Consider the following 6,194-nt stretch of genomic DNA (forward strand, 5'->3'; position numbering starts at 1 on the left):
AGAGTTCCACGTTCAGTCTCACAGCACGATATGCTAAGCATGTATCTTTTACTATATCCTCGGGTCACCACGAACCTTGTGAGTAAACTATGTGGAAGCCCACCAGATGTAGATTTGATTTATTTATACACACACACACTCACATATACACACACACACACACACACACACACACACACACACAGTATTTTACGTGCCACAGAAGATATTTTCCGAAGTAAAAAAAATTTAATATTTAATTTCATTTGCATGAATGTGCTATTCTCTATAATTAACAAAATATTGTTGATGGCACGGGCATACTAGTATACATCATTTAAAATTAGCTAACTTTAAACGTGTTTGTTTGTTTGGCTGAATGAATACGTTGCGTATTTCGTTTTCGAAGAGAACCAAGACGTCACCTCTGATACACTGCAACAATGGAGGGTGCAACCATGCAGGTACCCAGGGACTTGCGAGTGTTCTTGTCCATACAGCACCTTCCAAGTGATGAAACCACGAAAGTAGCGGTTTTTCACGGGCACCGACACTCGTGGTATCATGAACACCACAACGAAATCTCCGCCGCCTGTTTATGGTTTAAAGAAATTCGTATACTGACAGACGCTTAACTGGATTACAGTGAGGGAAGGAAGGAAGGCCTCACCCAAGATACCCAGAGATCAGCTCTCATTTCTCGTCTCTGAATTCCTTGATTAGTTGCAAGACTGCCAATGACAATTAGGAATATACCTGGGCAATGGAGAATTTTATGAGTATTAGAGCCAAAACTGGCACAAGGGAGTGACAGATGCACCTGTACGGATCTTTTGATGGTAATCATGAAGAAGAATGGACCCACGCTGGTCATTAAGAAAAGTGAAAATAAAACAAATTTTGAAATTGAAATAAAATGTTATTCAAAAGTAAACCATTCTGAAAGATGTTTTAGAATGTTCTGAAAACATTCGTCCCCGGTTTTCCCATAGTTTTTCCCTCCAAAGAAACTCATCTTGATGGGATTCAATCATATTTGTTTGTACTCCCATTATACTCTTCAATCTGCCTTTATATTAAACACTTTCTCCTTTAGAAATGAAGTGAATATGCCGCGTCAAAACTCTGAATGTATGGCTAAATATCATAAAACATTTTAAATAACAATAAATCGAATTATACCCAAACGAGTAACATTTTGTTTCAATTTCAAAATTATTTTATTTTCACTTTCTTAATGACTACCGCGGGTCGCGAAATTTTTTTCCCACGAGATTTCCAGACCCTAATAATGAACTCATTTGCATACAACCAATCAGAGATTACCTTGACCTTGTTGTCAAGTTAACAAACACACTTTACCAAGTAAAACTCAAGACGAAGAACGGTGTTGTAAGTCGACCGATGGCCAAGTTATGAGAAGGAGACAAGTAATTAGATTTGCATCTATACCTGTTATGGGATTTTGTTAGGGCCCCGTATGGTAAAGATGTGGATGGGAAAAATGTAGGTAGAGGGTGATGTGCTAGCAACTCTCTCCCTTTACTGTTTTACAAGTAAACAACACAAATATCTACGCAGAGGCAGCCATGGTTGAAACAAGAACAAGAACAACAAGCATTCTTAAATGAGGAAAGGAGCATGGTTATTCTTTAACCAAGTGACCTTATCTTATCGCCCATCACTTGTTATGCGCTCATAAATTAGTTTGATAGTTTCATAACTTGGGTCCGGAACTCTCGTGGGGAAAAAAATTTTCGCACGTGGGTCCACTCTTCTTCATGAGTACCTTCTTTGTCTGTTTAAATATTAACTTTTAAAAACTTCAATGTAATTTGGCACAAGGCAGCAATTCTGGGGACAAGGGCTGAGTCGATTACATCGAACCTAGTACGCAACTGGTGCTTATTTTATCAACCCCCGAAAGGATGAAAGGCAAAGACGACCTCGGAGGAATTTGAACTTACAACATAAGGACGGACGAAATACCGCTGAGCGTTTCGCCCGGCGTGCTAACGATTCGCCCAGCTCACCGCCTTACTTAAATGTGATGTTATGATAAACTGTTTCCTTCAGTCACAACATCGGCAATAACAACAACATCGGCAACGTTCGAAATGAGAATAATCAACAAAATTAAATATATACCTCTTCTGTGGGTATTTAAAGAGCCGTTTTAACAGAAGTATTAGGCCTCTGGGATCTTTAGGGTTTGACGGCCAACATTTTTTATGTAGTGTTTTTGGTACCGAAACACTTTCAAACTTCGTATACTTGTATATTTTGCGGTATTGAACAGATAAAAATTTTGGGCCCTTAGACACGTGGGGTCTCCGAGCAACTGTTCAGTGTGCCCGTTCCTTAAGACGGTACCTCAGGGGATGACCAGGGTGAGGTATATGATCTGATGTTACTGGACATCGCTTTGCGGTCCGTTAAACCGTCACCGTCATTCATTGCGTTTCCTCAATGCAAGCCACCGAAAATCGTGCCTTTGCTTACATCTTTAACAAACAAATCTTCACAATATTAAATGACAGTTAATTCTTCTGAGTTCACCCAGCTCTCTTCGAAAGGTTTTGTTTTTCATACCACAAGATGTCCAAAAATCAGTGTTGCATACAAAAGAAAAAATTGATCTAATGTGTTCTTCAATGAATTTGGCAAAGTGGGGGTAATTTAAGAGAGATTTGGCTGCTATTTCTAACAGACCAGCGACTGTTTACAGTCGTCCTCATTGATATTGGCATAGTTACGGATGTTAATGGTGTTGTTGTTCGTGTTTGCTTGTTGCTGTAAGTTTGTTTTTACCATGATGTTGTAATCCTGCGGGAGTGCAACAGGTGGCGGCTTGCTTGTACTGTGGGTAGCAAGGGAAATAAATACATGTGCACATTCACGTGTGTGTAAGGTATGCACACACACACACACACACACACACAAAACATAGATATGCACCTTCTACATGAGTGCAGTGTATCGACACACACACACATACATGTATGTATATGTGTATCTATCTATATACACCACACACACACACATTACATAAATTAGTGCAAGCACATCGACACACGTATACACACGATCATATATACAAACACCAAATTCATATATTCACAAATATGTGGGCCTGTCTTTGCGTAAACAAACTTTGTCGCTTCGTTAATTCTCAGGCTGAATTCGGAGATCATAAATCAGTGCTTCTCAAACTTTTTTTTCTATCACTCCTCTTACTAACACTTTTTCAACGTTCCTTAGACTCGAATCAACTGTCTGTTTCCACGAGTCATTTCTACTAATGCCGTCATGAAATCTCATATGACTAGCAAGGGCAGCTTTGGACAAACAGACCCTTAACTGCACCGATACCTCGAGTCAACTGCACCGATTCTTCGAGTCAATTGCACCGATACCTCGAGTCAGCCACACCGATACCTCGAGTCAGCCGCACCGATACTCCGAGTTAACCGCCCTGTTGCCGCGAGTCAGCCGCCCCGTTGCTGCGAATCGACCGCCCCATTGCCTTGCTATGATTCTACACCTGACCTATTTTAGTAAACATACATGTAATATCTGGCCAGAATGATTTACTTTTGTGCGTTTTGGGTAAATTTTGATGCACTTCTCAAAATTTACCGTAGCTTTCTCCGAAATTTGTTCTGCTTATCTTCAGACAGAAACACTAACAATATCGTATGACCATAGAAATTGGAAAAAGTTAGTAACTAGGAAAATAATTCCTTTAAAGCAGTATTTCACAGATATGTGGGGATGAGTTGCTCCAGCATGGAGCATTTGTAACAAGGGAATAAAACTTGCAGTAGATTTTACTTAAAGCTTCTTTTGAAATTGTAACTACCACTTCTTCACAGACGGTCATCTCTTCAAGTAACTAATGCCGTCATGAGATCTCATAAGACTAGCAAGGACAGCTTTGGACAAACAGACCCTAAGTGCAGATGTTACAAACATTTTCAGGCAGAAAAATGTCTGGGATTTTAAGTCAAGTCCTATTTACGAAGTGCTCGTTTCAAGATAGATTGTTCGATTCACCATGTTTCAAATGTTTTACAGCCATTGTCGGTCACTTCTTTCCAAACCGATCGATTTTCCGTCATCTGGTCCCAGTTTTCAACATTCACACAAATAACCTGAAGATTTCTTTTCACGACATTCCTAAAACGTTTCTTAAGGTTTATGTTTCGGACGTTTACCACGCTGGTTAGGTAACCTATCGTCCGGTAGCCTAGTAAGGTACCCAGTCCAATACATCTGAAGTAAATGGAGTAAAGACATGGGAATCTATGCAGATCCGGTCATGTTGAGGGTTGTGCAGGCAATCGCTTTTCCCTTTTCACATTATAAGAAGCTCCCTGTCTTCATTATTTTGTTATTTTACTTCGGTATCACAATATTTTAAACAAGCTACAATGCTCTTTACATACATGCACACACAGACACACATACATACAAACAAACAAAATTTTTTTTCCTTTTAGGGTAAACGTGGGAGGACATTTTAAGATATGAGATTTTTAAAAAATGGTTGTGAAACCCTGGTTTAGAGCAGTTATGCAAATTGCTAAGTGCATTTTGTATTTTGATTAAAGTTATAAATACACACACACTCTCTCTCTCTCTCTCTCTTTCACTTACAAACTGAGGCTGACATTTCCGTATAAACGTGACTGTACATATCTATAGATAATATTCAATGAAGAAGAGGTGAGGTGTGGTGGGAGGCGGAGTAATTTTCGGGTTATTGATGTTGCTATCTACCTCCAGCTCAACAAAACTATTATCAAAGACGTTCAAGTAGCGACCATCCTGTCTTTATTTATGGAGCATTTCTATACAATGGAAACGGAAATTATCTAGCAAGTCAAAGACCATAATTTCTTTGGATTTGTTTGGTTTAGACATGTATTAAACATCTGAGGCGATATTTCTTCAAAATTATGTATAACATAAACCTGGGGGGGGAAAAAGAAAAGGTTTCTACAAATAAACGTCAAAACTGAAAACTTGAGAAAAAGAAGAGGACAACCCTGCCCCCGTTTTTGCATAACCATAATCTACGATACTTAAAGCAGACAGACTCGAAGAAATTACGGTTTTTGACGAATTAAATAAAAGTCTGGCTCTATTGGAATACCGTTCAAAACAGAACGTGTCTTCTATTTTATTAAAGTGCTAAGGATAGATTCCTGTGGTGTAAAAACACTCGATCGTGCTATGGAAAGGGGATGGTGAAAGTGTACGAGAAAGAGAGAGAGACTCATATGAACTTACCAGCAAATGCTTACATACAAGCTGACATACAGTCACTACTGACGCGCGCGCGTACACACACACACGCACTCAGGTAACAGCTGTGTGAGAAAGTGGCGTGTATGTATTAATGTGCAAACACCATTTGCGACACAAATTGTAAACTCTCTTTGTAATGCACCCTATCAGATATCCCTGTAGCAAATAAATACATGCACCTGAAGATTACTGAATAACATTTGGGCAACAGGTCATACCCTTGGTGGTCAGGGCGATTCTGGATCAGTTGGGTTCCTTGACAGGACCTAGTTGGAAGCCCTCCTATACCATAAGGATTGCATCATCCGTATGTCCATATATTTTGTATGCAATGTATACTTTCTTCCTCATCTCTTTTCTTCCCTTCATCTTTTTTTGTAAATCTCCACACAAACTGTAAACTGTCTGTAAATGTCTCCCTGATCAGATGCCCTTGTGGCAAATACAAGGAATCGTTATTATTTTATCTTACTGCTTTCTTTAGGCCGATAAAGGTCAGCTAGTCAGTGTCTATCTGGTGGTTTTAAGGAAAGAGGTTTGTGTGTTGAACCAGATCAAAAATGGCTGAAGACAGATACCGCCCTCTTTGCCCAAACCGTCAGCAACCTTTTCAAGTTTCAAATGAAAAGGGAAGTGAAGCTTGAGAGGAAAGCATTGCCTCCCAGCAATTTTGTATCTATAAATTTGTTATCTACTGTAATCTTATTTGAAAAAAAATACAGTTTGAAGTTTATGTCGTAAGAATTTAGAACCTTCGAGAGACGTGAAATATTTCGTTTTTAATGGATTCAACGTTTCAGTTATTTTGCTGAAGCCCCGCCAACTGTGGCTAATACTTTTTAGGGCATTCTTTCTCTTTGCGATCTCAAAATTAAGGTGGAAATATTGATATTATATATATG

At 39.1% G+C, this 6,194-nt stretch overlaps 1 protein-coding gene across 1 annotated transcript in view; it reads left to right on the top strand.

Moving 5' to 3' along the window:
- The window catches only part of LOC128248884 (uncharacterized), a 118,978-nt gene that overhangs the window by 60,923 nt on the left and 51,861 nt on the right, over positions 1-6,194 (top strand). The window lies entirely within an intron of this gene.

This window comes from Octopus bimaculoides, chromosome 10, assembly GCF_001194135.2.
Source record: "Octopus bimaculoides isolate UCB-OBI-ISO-001 chromosome 10, ASM119413v2, whole genome shotgun sequence".
Lineage (NCBI taxonomy): Eukaryota > Metazoa > Mollusca > Cephalopoda > Octopoda > Octopodidae > Octopus > Octopus bimaculoides.